Here is an 18,244-nt window from a genome sequence, read left to right as displayed (position 1 = left end):
ACACAGACTTGAACAAGGCATGTCGGAAGGATAGTTATCCTCTCCCAAAGATCGACAGTCTGGTCGACTCTTTAGCCGGCCATGCCTTGATGAGCTTCATGGACGCCTATTCAAGCTTTCACCAGATACCCCTATGGAAGAAAGATCAAGAAAAGACAGCATTCGTCACTGATCAGGGGCTGTTCTGCTTTACTGTGATGCAGTTTGGTTTGAAGAATGCGCCTGCCACCTTTCAAAGGATTATTAATACAGTCTTCGTTAATCAAATAGGAAGGAATGTGGAGGCATATATTGATGATATTATTGTTAAATCCAAATACAAGACGGACCATCTTACAGATCTCCGAGAAACATTTTCCACACTCAGGCGGCACCAGGTCATGCTAAATCCCAAGAAATGTGTTTTTGGTGTTGAGTCTGGGAAGTTCCTCGGATTTCTGATTGATCAAAGGGGGATAGAAGCCAATCTGGAAAAAATTCAGGCGGTCATAGACGTGCAGTCGCCCCGCACTATGAAGGAAGTTCAAACAGGTTGTCTGGCGACATTGGGGAGATTCCTCAATCGGTGAGGTGACAAGTGCCTCTATTTCTTCCAAGCAATCAAGAAGAAGACTATGTTTGAATGGGGGACGGATGCAGAGGTAGCCTTCTAGAAGTTGAAGGAACACTTGCACTCTTTGCCAAGGCTCGTCAGCCCTCTGTCAAAGGAAGTGTTGTACATGTATCTGGCCGTCTCTGATCATGCTCTCAGTGCAGTTCTCCTTGCTGAAAGAGACGGCTGCCAACTCCCTGTCTATTTCATCAGCCATGTCCCGAAGAATGCTGAGTTACGGTACCCCAAGATTGAAAAGTTTGGCTTGGCCCTCTACATGGCAGTTAAGAAGTTGAAGCCTTACTTCTTGTCACATCCGGTCGTGGTCTACACTGACCAGCCGATCAAGCGGCCACTGACAACCATGGAATCATCCGGCTGAATGATTGAGTGGGCAATTGAAATGCAAAGCCTATAAATTACTTTTGAGCCAAGGAAAGGAGTGAAGGGGCAGGCACTTGCCGACTTCATTGTTGAAATGACAAGGCCGGCTGATCCGGAAAATCCAGACCAAGTCTGGAAGGTATATGTGGACGGGAGCTCCACAATGAATGGCTGTGGTGCAGGCGTCATATGTCAGTCTCCTGAGGGAGACAAGTATAAGTATGCACTGCATTTCAAGTTCCAAGCCTCAAACAATGAGGCAGAATATGAAGCCCTACTAGCCGGCATCCGTATGTGCAAGGCGGCCGGGGCAAAGAAAGTGGACGCCTGTTCCGACTCACAACTGATCGTTAGCCAATATCATGGTGACTATGAAGCCACACATCTGGCTATGATCAAGTCTCTACAGGCGGTCAAATAAGAGGCCGAGACACTTGAAGAATTTCACCTAAGTCAAGTTCCCACATCCGAGAATAACCAGGCAGATGCCCTCTCCAAATTGGCATCATCCGCCTCTTGTGACACACCAAGATCTGTTTTCTGGGAAGTGATTGAAAAAAGGAGCATTAAGGAGGAACCTATTGGAGTCCTTGATCGAAGCTCAACCTGGATGGATGGCATCCGCGCATATTTAACAGACGACACCCTGCCGGATACTTACCCAGAGATGATTGTATGAAAAAGCGTGCGTCTAAATTTGAGATTCACAAAGCGGAACTTTTCAAGAAAGGTTATCTACAACCTCTTTTGAAGTGTGTTACCCAAGAGAAGGAAGATTTGCATTCAGGGTTCTGTGCCTCCCATATAGGTGGCAGGACACTAGCAAAGATGTTGGGTTTTGTAGAGTCCGACTCTATGCGGAAAGGAAATCCACCCAAGACCCGCACACTAATTAAAGCGACTAAGCATGCAATCACTAATTAAAAAACAATTAAGAGAGAGAAGAAAAGACATTCTTACCCTTGGCGCGTGCTTCGCTCTAATCCCAAGCTCTTACTTGAACCCCGAAAATACGAAGGTCTCCGACGGCTCGTACCCACGAACCCGACCCAAACGATCTAAGTCCCGAAGGTTAGTCAGGACCCGACCAATAAAAACTAGAGTTTTATGAACTTAAGGTTTTCTCACTTTTCTAAGGAGATGCCTTTTAGTTCCACTCAAGTGTTCTTCCCAAATCCCAAAACCTTGGTATTTATAGGGAAATGAACCTTGAATTCCCACTCTCAATCAATGTGGGAGATTTGCAATTTTCCCATTTTATTTTAATTAAAACAAAATTAAAATTGCAATGCAATCAATAAGTTACAAGTGGCACAAGGAGGATGAGAGATTAGGAGAGGACCATTTCCAAGGGGGGGACCATAGCCTTGGTGCCCAAGGCAAGGCTCACACCCTTTGGTCCCCATTTAGCAAAACGACACTCCTTCCATGTGGCTGGCTAGCAGCCTGCCTTGGCTGCCAAGGCTGCCAGCTGGCGCCTAGCACCAAGGCTGGGCAACCAGCCAACACACACGTACACAGTGCAGCCAGCTAGCACAAGGCAAGCCAGCAAACACACATCGCTGCTGCTTGGTGCATTATGCTGGGCGCTGCAATGCTAGGCACACGCACACACACGCACAACCCAACTCGCTTTTGGCTGGCGTATGGTGTTGTGCGATGTTGTGTTAGCGAGGCACACGCATACACAGCTCGCTGCTGGCTGGCGCATGGTGCTGTGCGATGCTGTGTTAGCGAGGCAACCAGCACCTAACATCACGCCTAACATGCTGCTATGCGATGGTGCGTGGCTGCGATATGCGATGGCTTGCCAGCCTGCATTGTCCTAGCACGCCTAGCTGCTAGGCTTGCGGGTAGCATTGCGATGGGTCTCGTCTAGCCTAGCACTCACATGGCTAGGCCAATGCGAGGCTACGGCTAGGCTCGAACTTGTAACTTGATTGATTTCGCGTCTCGTCGTATTCTAAATTCGACTGGACTTGCGACGCTCGGTTTCGACGCTCTAGGCTCGATATCCAATGTCTTTGTTCGTAAAACTCTGACGACTCATCAAATCCTTCGGATTGACTCGTCGTCTCGGATCGGTTGTTCGATTGGGTTCGACCTGAAGGGTTCAGTCAAGATTAAGCTGTAATATTAACTCTACATTAATATTACTGATCGAAAGCGGCCTCCACCTAGGCATTCCGATCACTTGACCTGACTAAAGAATTAGCTATCCAATAATTCTGAACCCTCTATCGGAATAATACACTTGTTGGAAGGACACCATTCCTTTCAAAAGAGAGCCAGGCGGCAAGGCTACTTCTGGCCTACCCTTGAAGCAGACGCCATGGAGATGGTTAAAAAATGTGACAAGTGTCAAAGGTTTGACAAGCTCATCCATCGTCCGGCCACAGATCTAATGGCTATCCATAGCCCAGTACCATTCGCCAAATGGGGCATGGACATTCTGGGACCCTATACGTCTGCTACAGGCAGACAGAGATATATTTTGGTAGCAGTTGACCACTTCACCAAGTGGGTAGAAGCTGAGGCAGTCAAAGGCATCAAAACCAAAGATGTCATCTCCTTCATTTGGAGAAATGTCATCACACGGTATGGGGTACCTATGTCTATGGTTTTTGACAATGGACCTCAATTCGAGATGCCTGCTCTCAAGAAGTGGTTGGGAGACCAAGGGATCTCTCATTGTTTTGCATCAGTCGGCCACCCCCAAACAAACGGCCAAGTGGATGCATTCAATAAGTTAATCTCTGATGGCATCAAAAAGAAAATTAAAAGTGTCGGTGACCTATGGGCTGACAAAGCTACCGCATGTTCTTTAGGCCATCAGGACGACTGAAAAAGGGGCGAGTGGTGAGATGCCATTTCTCATGGTTTATGGGGTAGAGGATGTTCTGCCTATTGAGCACTGTGAGCCGACTCTTCGAGTCATGCTTTATGACGAAGAGGCCAACTGGGAATCCATGCGACTAGCATTGGATTCTCTTCTAGAGCGCAGGGGCAATGCAGCCTTACGCCATGAGATCTATCGTTGAGAATGACGAGAGCTTACAACAAAAGAGTGCACAAGCGGCCCCTAAAAGTAGGGGAGTTTGTGTTACGAAAGATCGAAGCACTCGGTAGGGCCAACGAATAGGGAAAACTGACTCCTAACTGGGACAGCCCCTACCGAATCTATGAAGAAGTTAGAGGCGGCACCTATCGCCTGGAAACACCAGACGGCAGGCAGCTAGCCAGAATTTGGAATGTAGACAACTTAAAAAGTACTACTTCTGAAATTTGTAAATTATTTGTAAACATATCAATAAAAGTTTGCAATTTATTTCAATTATTGTACAAGTCTCCTCAGTGGGGCAAGCCGCCTGTGCAGAACACAGTCGGCCATAATTCTTTACTTAGCAATCTGTTCTTTTCTGAACAACCTAATGAGGCAACAAGCCGGATTATCAACCTAAGGCCCATTGCCGAATGATCTTTTTAAAATTAAACTAATACGTCTGTCCCAAAACTAGAGCAGGCGTCCGGCGACATCCATCCGGGTGAATTCGTCGCAGAGAGCATCTCCCATATGGGTGGCACATTGCTCTATAAACTTAAAATAAATGGTCCAGCCGAGTGTCCACTTGACAACCTCATAGTCGTTTGACCGAAGAAAAAGATAAATGTACCGCTCCCCGAACAAGCGGTAGAAAGTTCAAATCTGAGTAAGAAACCGCCTGTCATTACTTGGGATAAATGCAGTCGGCGTCCTTTGAGTAAATAGCCAAGCAAAACTTGGCGAATAAAGGGGGTTAGCCGGCCTAAGCCGTCTGATTCCTCTACTACTCAAACCAAAGTGACGGAGACTGGGTAACCCCAAGGATAACTCATAGTCACTCTCAACCTAGTACGGAACCTAAAGGGTATGAGGAGACCGCCTGTTTTTTGGCAAACAGAGGTACTCGACCACTATTCTTACTAGACTATACTAAAGCTATCGCCTATAACCCAACAGGCGTAGCTACTTCGGTTGGACATCCCGTTTAACGCCTGCTACTATGCAGTCACCATAGCAGACGGTCAACTAACATCGAACAAAATAAAAAAAAACGAAGTACCAAACTTAGTACATTGCAATTCATATGAGGAACCATGCGGCCAAGGCCGCCTGTTTCTTCTACTCACTCAAATCAGTGGAAAATTGATTAACCTTAAGAGTCAACTCATAGCCACTCGCAAACTAAGATGGAACCTAAATGGTGCGAATCAAGCCGCCTGTTTTTTGGCAAACAGACGGCATTCAGCCTCTATCCCTCTAAGTTGCAACATAACAGACGACCACAGCTGACTTTTTCTTTTGATTACTCAAGTACAAGTAACAAAGATTGATTAACCTAAAAATTTCAGTCACTCAAAATCTACGTTTGGTATCTAAAAGGAACGAACGAAACCGTCTGTTTTTCGGCAAACAGACGGCCTTCGGCCACTATTCCTATTTTTTCTATCTTGATTAAAAAACGTCCAGATTGGCGCATGTTCTATATAAGGACTAAACAGACGAATAACCTGTAATCAATAAAATAAACTAAGTGCAAAGCCAAAGTTCGTTAAGAACATTATTGAGGCCGAGAGCCGAGTTACGCTAGGCGTTGCCTGGGTAATGGCCGACTGTCCGCCTGGATTGGGGCAATCACCATAGTGATTGATTGACCTAGAATTAGTAATACTGAAAAAGTATCAAAAATTCTAAGTCAATCAACTCACCTTTAAAAACCAGGCGCCAGACGTCCAGGGGCAAGAACAAGTCAGTATATAACGCATTCATGAAAGCAATAAGAAAGCTACATACACTTAGCAAAATTCATGGAAAGCAAAAAATTCAAAAAACTTTAAAATTTGAAGAAAAACGGCAAAAGTAGCCGAATGGTTAATATAAACAGTCGGCCTGATGACCGACTGGAAATGTTGAAGTTAAAAATTGTATATAAACCCCGACCCCTTGATGGGGTAAAGGTATAGAACAAACGGCACGCAGGCCGAAGAAAGTTCACATAAAATTGAATTTAGGCAGTTGGAGGAGGACCTTCAGTGTTGGCAGCCGCTTGATTTGGGTCATCGCCCGACGCCTGTTCCTTAGCAGCGTCTGCCTCCTCCCGGTACGACTCCCCAAAAGTAGAATCAGACGACTCGCCACCCTCCTTTTCTTCATCATGGTCTTGTCCCATGATGTTGTCATTGTACTCTCGGGTGCAGGTGGCGAACTGATTCCTCCAGCTGTCGTAGCTGGTCTCGGGGAAGAGAGCTGCCCAGGTCATCTCCATGATGAAGTGTTGTCCTCCATCATATCCTTGACCAGCGCCTGTTTTTCCTCGTCGGCCTAGGAAGTGAATTTTTGGGCAAGTTGGGTCTCCTGGTTGGCCAGCTTCTGCTTTTCTACCCGGCGGCGGAGTCCCTTGGCCTCCTTGTCCGCCTCTCTAGAAGCCTCGAGCTCAGCCTTAAGGTCTGAGACGGACTTCTCTAGTTCAAGGATCCTCTTTTTGGCCGCATCCAAGTCATCTTTGACCTGCAAATTGGTAGTCGCCTGATAATACAATGTGTCAGTGGTCAGAATTTCGTTTTGAGCAATCTGGAACATAGCTTTGTCAAAATCAATGGCGGCCCGGGCCTTCGTAGCCTTTACCTCTTTGTTCTTTTCGTTTAGGGGCTTGCGGAGACCATACACTTGCAGCATTGCCTACACTCAGCCAAAAAAACAGTCGTCAGTAACAGGCGGTGGGAAGTAATTTAATAAATGAAAAAGTTACCAAGTATACCTCGGCCAGGATAGCTAGGATGGCCTCAAGGTTAAGGGTGCTGACTCCCTTAACAGAATCCCTGTCCTCGGTAGGGATGGCCTTCAGCATGGACCTAGCCATTTGAACCAGGTCCGGCCTTTGAAAAGTATCTGCACAATCAACACCCTGTAAGTACTTGGTGTAAATGCGGCCAATAGACCGTCTGCTCTTAGAACTGCTAGGCGACTGTCGATTGAATTTTACCCTCAAAGGGTAAGGGTAAGGACACAAGTCCTTGATACCTACAGTGGCCGCCTCTTTCTCTTTCTCCTTCCCTTGTCGACTGCCGCCTAGGACGACTGAAGATTTTGGGGGTACATGGCTTCCTGGCCTTGAGGCCACGTGCTTCCTGGTTCTCCCAAGAGTCGTCACGTCACCAGCCGACTGTTTCCTAACCTTAGGAGCCGGCTGCGCAGAAGAGGAAGGCTTTGCTGGAGTACCCTACAAAATAATAACAATAAGTGAGAAAAAACAGGCGGCAGAAAAACTAAATGAAAGTTGTTCAGTTCAGTTCAAAGTTCACCTTTGATGCCTGTACATTAGGCGACTCTTCAACGGGCCGCTTGCCAAGGATGGCCGAGCGGTACTAAGCAGCAACTTTTTTAGAGGCCGAGAGTTTCTCCATGGCTTTTTCTGCAAAAGATGAATCAAGTTAGTTTGATACAAAACAAAACAAGTTTCACAAGACATGTAAACAGGCGGACAACTACCTCTCGGCATCTCATCACTTAGGCCATAGGCGGCCAGATATGTCCCGTCGTATAACCACTTATACTTGGGAACATAGTTTTGAGGAATAAATTCCCTCGTCCAAGTCTCAAGGTTCGCCTGTATCACAACCTTGAAGAGCCCTCTCTCAAGGATCTCCTCTTTGGCTTTACGGGGAACAGACAACAGCTTAGATCCGCCTGTTAGGAAAGGTGGGTTCCTATTCCACCTGTTAAACTTTTTTTTCCTGACTGTGTCAGGGCTAGAGATGATGTAGAAAGTGTTCCTCCAATCTTTCCATTTATTCTCCTTCCCCACGGTCATCAGATAGCCTTTGTGGCTAGACAGCTGATACCAGTCGGTACCGCTTGTTTTTGGGGTTCGGCTGAGGTAGTTTATATGGGCGAAAGCCTTAAAGCTTGGTTCTACCTCATGCATCTCGTAGCCGGCAACATAGCCTAAAATGTTGAACCAAGAGTTAGGGGCTAGTTGCCAGACACCCAGCTGGTATCCGTCCAAAATCCTCTCTACAGCCGGATGTAGAGGATATCTCAGACTAGCCTTAATTGCCTCCTCATAACAGCCAAAATAGGCGTCCCCGTAGCTAGACTGCTCGGGCCAAACTACCATGTCCTCGGCATCCGACATGTAGATTGCATACCCATGTTCCATGACATGTTCAACTCTGAAACTTTCCATTTTTTCAGCCATCACCTTCCGCCTACCCTTTGGGACATGATGAAAGTAGGCGGTGTATTGCTCTCTGTTGGAATCAGACGGCTCCGCCCAACTTGGTCCCACGTCTACTGAAAGGGACTCTCATGCAGTCACTAGCCGAGAGTGCCTCTCTTCAGATTCATCTAAGACTCTATCTGAAGTACTTGTCTTAGAGTCACCATCTGAGCTCTCGGATGAAGAGCCCGCCTGGTTTGCCAGATCAATAAGCATTGGCATAGCATTTTCAACCTCTTCCCCTGATTCTTCTACAATGGAATCACTAGGGGTACTTGGGGCAGCCAGCACGTCAGACAACTCGCTGATAGGCGCATGGAAATAGGAGCCGTCTGAATTAGTTACCCTTGTTGTTCTTTTGGTTCTGGCCATGGTGTCCTGCACATGCACATAGATAGTCGGACTTGGGCCAGTTCGCAAAGGGTGGTCTAGCAAGGGGCAATCAACACTTCTAGTTCTAGATTCAGCCGTCCCTGGTGACCGGTTGATCACTAACCTAGGCCGTACCGTGTGCTTTTGGGAAACCATTTTCAAAAAAGAAAAACAAAGTATGAAAAAATAAAAAGGAACAGACGGTTACCTTTATTTGATGATGATGAAGGTACTCGAAAGTCCACAGCAACTAAAGTAGCAGGCGGTCTGTAAAGCAGTCGGTTGTTCTCTTAGAAAATGACAAAGTTCTTTCTGGAAATTTTTTTGAAATGTCCAAACAAATGATTTGGGACATTCCTTATTTATAGGGGGGTGAATCTAAGAGTCAGTTAAAAAAAAAATATGGTAAAAACCCTTTTTCCAATCATGGCGTGACACCTGTCACAGGCGCCACGTGGCATGCCACGTCACCCTTGTGAGGGGCAAATGATTAGGGGATTTTTCCCCGCCACGTGGACCAATGATATCCTACCACGTGTCATCCACATGGACTAATCAGAGTCCACCACGTGTTACCTTGTGGGAGGTCCAAGTGGGACCAACCGGTCACGACACGTGGCAGGCAGAATTGCAACTGAGCAAGTGGCCTTCTACGGCCCAAAGTTCCAAGCAAAGCCCAATCAGCCCTAGGTTTACTAAAACCTAGTTTTGGGCACGTTTTCCAACACCCTATATATGGGAGATGTTTCCCTCCTAGGAACATCTATTCATAAATATTCTAAACCCATTAACTCTACATCAGAGAAAGTCAGACACCTGACACCCCAAAGCGAGCAATTATACATTTCAGATCCTCTCTTGGAATCCGAGATAGACTCTTTTCTTTCCGCATTTTACTCCTCATACACGTTCTAAGTTGATCGTCGGAGGCCGAGCTCCCACCCACCGGAGTCTCCGTTGTTTTGGAGGTACAGACGTCCACAGGTCAGTCTTGGAGTTGCAACTCTCCCGAAGGACATAAAAAAACCCCGAAATAGAAGTTACTAACAACTTATTCATGATGTAGTATTCAAAGTTGCACATTCAGAGTGAGTATTTAATTCTTTGTTTTATTTACTCTAATTATTTTTATTGCTTTGATTACTAGCATCATTTTTAGGATTGTATTTTTAATTATTTAGTAACATGCTAAGATTGTTATTTATCTGTTTAGTATCATGCCTAGGATCTTACTACTAACGATATTTTTATGATGATGACTATTATGATAATTATATGTTGCTTGATTATCTATGATTTTTTGCTATTGCTTGATCACACCTCTTTTTGCAGGTTTAAAGAGAATTTGTAATTGAAATCACGTCTAATAAGATAATTAATAATTGGATTTAGGTTTAACATGATTTTAATTCAAGTGATCACAAGTGTTAGATTTAATTGTGCATTAATAATCAACCAACATAGATTAAAAAGGTTTAAGACTAATTTGATGTATATATGTTGATCGAAAAGAGCGCATGAATGTCAACAAGAATTAAGTAGAGGCCTATTATAGGGCGGGTTTGACCTCTTTAAAAGTCAAGTTCGTACCATCATTCTCAATATGCAGTCATGATTCTAGACCTTTGTGGATTTAGCAATCTCTGTGATTGTGAATGAGGTGTAACCTTCACAATCGTGAATGGGTTACAAGTTCTAAAACTTGTTGGCGACTCTCTTTCTTTAGCTCTTTTCCTAGGATCACCGGCATGCCTAAAAACATGACCCACAATAGGGTGAGATAAAAATTTCTATACATTGAACTTAGCTTCTATGGCCGTGTAGAAGACTGATATGATGATATAGATGAAGAGGTTAAAACGGAATTAAGAACTAGTGAATCTCCTACTAGAATGTTTAGACAGTTATGTCAATATATTGAGTTAGAATTCATTGGTCCTAGATCTAATCCTAATGAAAAACGAATGGAATATCAAAGAAAATTAAGTAATATCTCCATCTGTAATATGAAATATGTTGAGAGTTACATTATGGAGTTTGAAACATAAACGAACATTGGAATGTTCTATGATAAATTACCAAGTCCTCTTAATGAAGAATTAGTGAAAATTATCCGGAATGGAGAGAAAAAAAATATAGCTAGGGATGCCCTAGGTAACCGAATTGCTTTCCTCAGAAAATGGATTGAAAAGAAATGTAGAGAGGTTGAAGGAACTCGACAATGAAGAGACAATTTCTCACTTGTTGGGATTTCCTAAATAACTATGGATGTGAATGAAAAAACTATAATAAGAGGAAAACTATAAGAAAAATAAATTTGATAGATCAAGAGGAGAAACCTATCAGAAGAAGTACTATAAACATAAGTATAGAAAGCCTAGTAGGTTTTTCAGATTTGTAACATATTGTCTAGAGAAAAAGAAAACATGCAAGTGTTGGTCTTGTGGAGAATTAGGACATTATGCTAATGAATGTAAGAAAGATAATCATAAACTAATGGAAGCCTTAGGTAGTTGGGACTACATAGAAATACCAGAAGGCAAAGCTTTAGAATTGGCTTTGAGTAACAATAGAGGAATAGTAGAAATAATTGTGGAAGAACATGAGATAATGAAGAACCTGAAGATAGTAAGTTTGATGATGAAAATTATGAAGAAATAAATAATATAATGGAAGGAGAACTATTAGAGAATTCAGAATTAGATGATCAAAGAGGATAAAAGTAAAATCACTATAAGTCAACTAAAAAGAGATGAGTATCCAATTGAAGATAAAAAATTAGATCAAATGAACAAAGAGAGCTTGAATTTTTCCCATATTATTAAAGATAAAATATTTAAAACTTCTTTCTTTAAAACTAGAACTCAACATGTATGTGGAGAAGTGGACGGAAGTATAGTAATCGAGGATTGTGAAAAAAAAGTAGCAGAAATTAATACTATAACCCGGAAAATCATTAAGAACCATAAGAAAAAGGAATAGTTATATTTGTATTGGTGCAGTGCAAGTATACATAAATCCTTTAAAAGGAATAGTTAAGTGTTTAAGTTTTGTTTGTGATATTAGACATAAGGAATTCTATGAGCAAATTATTAGTGGTATCACCTGTAGCTTGATTCAGGGAACTGTAAGTTATATATGTGAACCAAGATATTATGTGAGCTTGGAAGATTCGTATGCTCCAAAGTTTCTAGAAATCAAGTTATTAATTGATGGAGTAAACATGCATAAAAGGACTCGACCTATACAATTACGATGGAAGGTAGTCTATAAGTTAGTTACCATAATAGATCCATCTTTCAAGAAACAAATAGTAGATGCTCAAAATTATGAGCAAGGAGGAGGCCCTAAGAAAAAAATTAGCCCTATAAAGGTAAGTTCCAATGAAATTAAAATTGAAAAAACTTGGGAAGAGTTCTTTATGAGTCCTGCAGTTAGTTATAGGTCAAGTAAGTTGTTAATTGATGAATCAAGATTGCTTTGTCATAGGATAATTACAAACCCTAAAATGCAGAGAAGTATGAATCTTAGAACACCAAGTCTAAGTAGACAAAATTCAACTATGATAAAGATGAAAAACAAATCAATGAAAAACTAGAAGAGGAACTATTAGCCTTGATAAAGAAGCTAAATGAAAAATATGAAACTAAGAAATCCTTAAAACAACTAGAAAGACATAGTATAGATATTGGTTCATGTTCTAATTTAGAGATAAATGGTGATCCAAATAATCATATTATTGAAAAAAGAAAGATTATTGGATATAAGACCAAAACTGTGAGTGAACAAGTATATGAAGATGAAGTTAATATGGAAATGGAGGCCTATAATGAAATATCTAGTACTAATCCTAATAGCATTTTTATTCCAATTGATATATGCATTTAAGATTATAATAAATATAAATTATGTGCATATATTGATAGTGGTTGTTTTACATGTTTTGGAAAAAGATCATTATTTCCAGAATTTTTATGGAAGAAGGTAAAATATCCTATGCAAGTTAGAATTGCTAATAATAGTGTCATGATGAATATGGAAATAATAGAAGAATTACCAATAGAAAATGGAGGTGTTCAATGTGTTATTCCTATTTTATGGGCAACTGATCAACCTAGTCATGATATGATAATAGGAAATAATTTTCAAAGATTATACTCTCAATGCACTCAAACCATTGATCAAATTATATTTACTATTAATGGCCATTTTGTTCATATACAAAAAATAACTTAAGCTTACACTCATCAGACCATGTAATTTATGTGTAGCCAGCAAGGTGATAGGGTTACACCTACACAATGAGAGGTTGCACTTAGAATCTCTAAGTGTGATTCATCATTAATAGATCATATAATTAAGAAGCAAGAAAAATTATGTGAAAAATTATATTCAACAAATCCAATAGTAACATTGGGAAATGGATCAAGCATTTGTTAAGATAACTCTAACAAATCCGAATAAGATTATAATAGTAAGACAAATGGTTTATACCTACCAGAATATATTGGAATTTGATGAACAAATAAGAGAATTTTTGAATAAGAAGTTGATAAGGAATAGAAAAAATCCTCATAATAATTCAGCATTCACAGTTAAAAATCATGCAGAAGAAAAAAGACGTAAAGCTAGAATGGTCATTAATTATAAACGTCTATATGATAATATTGTGTTTGATGGCTATTACATTCCTAATAAAACTGTATTAATCCATAGAATTCAAGGAACTGCATAATTTTCTAAAATGGATTGCAAGAGTGGTTACTGGCAAATTAAAATGGAAAAAGAAAGCATTTCGTTAACTACGTTCTGTGCCCCTCAGGGACATTATGAATGGTTAGTAATGCCTTTTGGATTAAAAAAGTGCTCCACAAATATTTCAAAGAAGAATGGATAAGATATTAAGGGAGCTTAATCATTGTTGCTTGGTTTATATAGATGATATTCTAATCTTCTCAAATGACTTAGAGCAACATAAGAATGATCTTAAAGCTGTAACTCAAATATGTATTGAACATTGAATAATCCTTGGAAAAGATAAATGTGTATATGCTAAACATGAAATTGAGTTTCTAGGATTAGAAATTAAAACAAGACAAATTATCTTCTAAAAACAAATCCTAGAAAAGATTGAAAAATTCCCAGATGAAATTGAAGATAGAAAACAACTGGAGAGATTTATAGGATGTTTAACATACGCTACTGATTTTATAGAAAATCATGCTTTGTTAGGAAAATCATTACAATAAAAACTCAAGAAAGAGATAATTTGGAACTGGACATCAATTCCAAAATTGTTCATAATTTAAAAGCTATGTGTAAAGATCTCCCTATACTAACACTTCCTAGTAGTGAAGATGATTTAATCCTTGAAACATATGCTAGTAATGAGCACTAGAGTGCTTTGTTAAAAATGAAAGAAGGAGAAAGGCATACTTGGCTTTGTTAAAAAGAATTTGTCTAATATAGTAGTGGAAGTTTTAATAAAGCTGAATTAAATTACCCAACAATGCAAAAAGAAATCCTTGCAGTCATTAGAGGGATTGAGAAGTTCTTAATCTTCTTAGCCCTTAAACAGTTTCTAATTACAACTGATTGCAAAGGCATACTTGGATTTGTTAAAAAGAATTTGTCTAATATGCAAGTGCAAGGGAGAATCCTGTGTTGGCAATTATGGCTTAACCAGTTTTCCTTTACTGTTATTCATATACCGGGATCGAAGAACTCCTTAGCAGATAGTCTCACTCAAAAACTAGCTAATGCAAGGAAATCCAAGAAACCTCAAACACCTCCTACAGACCAACTACAGAAGATGGATGCAGAGAGAAAAACTCTTATTGAAGAAATTGAGAAAACAATGGAGTGGGTTTCACCCTCCACTTGGGCCTTAATGGAGACTTTGATCGTTTCCTCAAAAAAGAGATCTAGAGATGGTTTGATAAAAAGTTGTCATGTAGCAGTACGAAGGTTTCTAATGTATGAAGTATTGGCCATAATCCTGCGACTTGTTCCTGATATTCAAGACATAATACTAAATAAAATAAGAGATAACAAATTCAAATTTTGGTACAATCTAGTAGTATCAAGATCTTATAAGTTATATGAGGTGTTTGATCTATGGGGAAGTAGAATAACCTTCAACACAAACTCAAGAGTAGGAATTATGTCAATACATCCACATTCTTGAGAATGGGTAGCTCCTTATGTTGCAGAACACTATAGAGATTGGGATTATGGAATGGCTTACAACATTGTACCATTTCCTGATAAAAATACTTCATTCTTTGAGAAATTCACAAAATTCCAAAGATATGTTTTCATACGAATTTATGATGCAACAAGATACAAAGGAAAAGTTGAACAAATCCAAGTGCAAAGTACTAATATCGAAATTGTTGAAGGAAGGATTAGTTCTCCACATTTCTTAATCATGTTTGAATATGTTCATTGCAAAGTCAAAGATCCAATCTATGTCCAACAAAGATGAGTAAGAGACCCTATAGAAGCAAGAGCATATGGGTTTTTCTATATTGCTCAATATTTCAATCAGTTCTTAGCAATATAGGAAGAGTCCTCAGTCATAATACATGTTGGAAATACTACTAAAGTAGCGCCAGAATGGTTAAAAAATTACTTAGAAGAAGGAGTTTTACATGGTGAATCAGTGTACAATCATCTCGAAGAAGTTGAAGTTAAAAGATATTTGTCCTTATAGGGAAAAGAGCATCTATTTGAAATTTTTGTTAGATGGGATGAATCATATGCCGCCAAATGTGTTGTAGATCTTGGTATAGAAGAAGACAACCCCATGTATGTCCACTATGAAGATTGTAAAGACAGCAAAGGTAGACCTCAAGTGAAAATGATGGATGAAATGGTGGAAGACTAAGCCCGCAACATCAATTATGCACATTACTGTAGCCATGTTTTAAAATGAGTGTTCAGTATTTCTTTGTAAAAGCAATGGACGAGATCCATTTGCTGAGTCAGGTTGAGAATCCTATGCATCTTTACTTTCCCTATATAAAAGGACGTAGGTAAAGAATGAAGGCAGGCTTGAAGTGAGTTTGTTAGGGAGTTTATGAAAAACAGAAAAATCCTTTAGAGAAAATCCACACCTTAAAAGACAGCTTGGTTCTCCATCTCTCTTAAAGTAGAGAAAAACTCTATTTCTTGTTAGGTCTGTTTAAGCTTTCAGTTTTTGTTTTGTATTATATGAGTGTTGTAATCTATGCAAATTAAATAAAAAGTTTCTATCAAAAGGAAATGTTATCCTCTCGAAACTTATATCTCAAAAGAGTTATTTTTATGTTTAAAGTACCATCACAAAAACAATAGAGATTGTTTGAGTAGAGACTACGATCTAAGGTAGGAAACGAATTAGATTTGTGCTGTGCCTGATCTAAGGAAGACGAGGTTGGGGTTAGCTACTTTGGTAAAGCGTAGGTTCCATTGTCGACAAAGTTCAGGTATTAGTTAAAACTCTCTAAGTGAAACATTAAATATTGCGAAGCATGATGGGCTATTAAATGTAGACGCTAATTTGTTAAAGATATAAGTAGTAGAATAATGATAACTAGTACCATTAAAAGTCATATAAGTGTTAATTAAGTCGAACTATAATAATAAGAAGTATTTATTTAAAATTGTTATATTAACGTAAGATATTGTTATTAATCTACTTAGTACTGCTATTGATTTACCAAGTATTGTTTATTAAGAAAAAAAAAAAAACTTGACATCACTTGGTATTGGGCGAGGTGGCCCATACCGGGTTGTGGTTTATCATTCCCCATCCAACCAATGGTCAAGTCTACATTCATTATATGGAGTAGCTTTTAATTAGTTCTATGATACTCGAGAAATTCAAAGTTTCTCTAATTAACAAACAAAATATGTTCTTTAAATGGCAAATTTGTAAATAAATGCAACTTTTTTTGTATAACCGCTACTTGAAGTAGCGTTGTAGGGTAAAACCATTACTTGATGGTAAAACCATAACTTAGAGTTGCTGTTATACTCAAACTTAACGCATGTAATCCTTTGATTAATGAGCTTTGTTTCTCAATATGAGAAACTAGGATGGCCTCATGATACTTTGCTAAAACTCTTTGCTCACGGTCAAAGGGTATTTTTAGTTTTTCTTTTTTATTTCATTATTATTTTTTTTTCACTAAAAAAATAAAAAATAAAAACGAGTATGACAATTTTATTAGTGTACGCAATGATTGATAGATAAACCAATGCCAATTGATGATGTAGTACTTTTCGGGCTACAAGTTTCACCTATCTCAGAGTACAATTCATTAACATGTAATATCTTAAAATGAAAAAGGTTGACCATTGGTATATGTAATGATTCTATATTTAATTTATTCTCTACAAGTACAATCTATAACAATGAAATCATCTTAATTTATTAACAAATACGTTTGCGTTAAAATAATTCATTAATTTTTCTATTTATATTAGAAGAAGATTAAATTTCATATATAATGAACAAATTAATATAGCCACTTATTTTGAGAATAACAAATAGAATTATACAATTACTAAAAAAAAAAAAGAAAAAAAAAGAGAGAACAAATTAGGTAGAAAATTGATTACCATTAGAAACAGGGTAGTCAATACCGTGCCTTCTAGTAGGAAAAGCAACAAAGAACAAACTACAAATAACACCCACACCAATTGGAATTATACCAAGTACCTCTTGTATTTCATGGCTAGGCATTGGATAAAAGCAATTTACCACATTTTTATCCTTTAAAGCCATAACTCCAAATACAAGAACTGATAATACAACATGAACCCAATCAATGACCTTAAGCTTATACTTAGCTAGATCAACCACAATTTGATCCGAGTAGTCAATGAGCCACATCCCTTTGAAGGTGGCAAACCCATAGTAGACTTGCCCGTCAAGAGTCAAAAGCTATCCGTGAAGGAGGCCATGAAGCAGGAGAGGGCTAGGAGTGTAAGGAGCAAGCTAGTCATGGCTTGGGTTGCGGTGTCACATTGACCGTTGTTAGTGAAGATTGGTGTAAGGAGTTGGAAAGCTAATAGGGAACCTGTTGGAAGCAAGTTGACTAAATGAGCAGTGCTTACCAAGGCACGTTATGCCATTGAAGGCTGTAGCGGTGGTGGTTTTCGATCATTTGGGATGTTGGATGGGTGGTGATCGGAGTCGAAGTCGAAATCAGAGGCGGGAGATAGTTGATTGGTTGAGATTGATGGAACTCTGTTTTATCTTTGACATTTTGTTGGAGTGTTGGACAAAAATGAGAGAGCAATAAAATTCTTATTTTATTTTATAGTTGAGGAAAATTAAAAGCAAACAAATGGGCAATAAATGTATTTTATAAGGAAATCGTGTTTTACTCCAAAAAAAAAAAACATGTTTATTTCATAGATTTATGCTGGTTTTGTGTAATATTCCATAGTAATTTAATCAAAATCATTATAAAACAATGTTTCTAACAAGTACCGTTGTCTTAATAATACAGAGTATTTTTATTCTTTTTTAAGAGAAATGTTTGATTTTTCACGCTTGTTAATGTATATTTAGTATCATAAATATCTTAAGCTATCAATAATCACTCAATAACTTTTATAATAAAACCAAAACCAGAACTGACAC

The 18,244-nt window shown here is 39.3% G+C and overlaps 1 pseudogene; it reads right to left on the bottom strand.

Annotated features, from left to right (window-relative positions):
- Positions 1-16,928: 16,928 nt before the first annotated feature.
- Positions 16,929-18,034, bottom strand: LOC110739081 (annotated as a pseudogene).
- Positions 18,035-18,244: the final 210 nt, after the last annotated feature.

The sequence above is a fragment of the Chenopodium quinoa genome, unplaced genomic scaffold, assembly GCF_001683475.1.
Source record: "Chenopodium quinoa cultivar QQ74 unplaced genomic scaffold, ASM168347v1, whole genome shotgun sequence".
In the NCBI taxonomy this organism is placed as follows: domain Eukaryota; kingdom Viridiplantae; phylum Streptophyta; class Magnoliopsida; order Caryophyllales; family Amaranthaceae; genus Chenopodium; species Chenopodium quinoa.
Note: the sequence above shows the minus strand (reverse complement) of the source record. Positions and strands in the feature narration are given on the sequence as shown.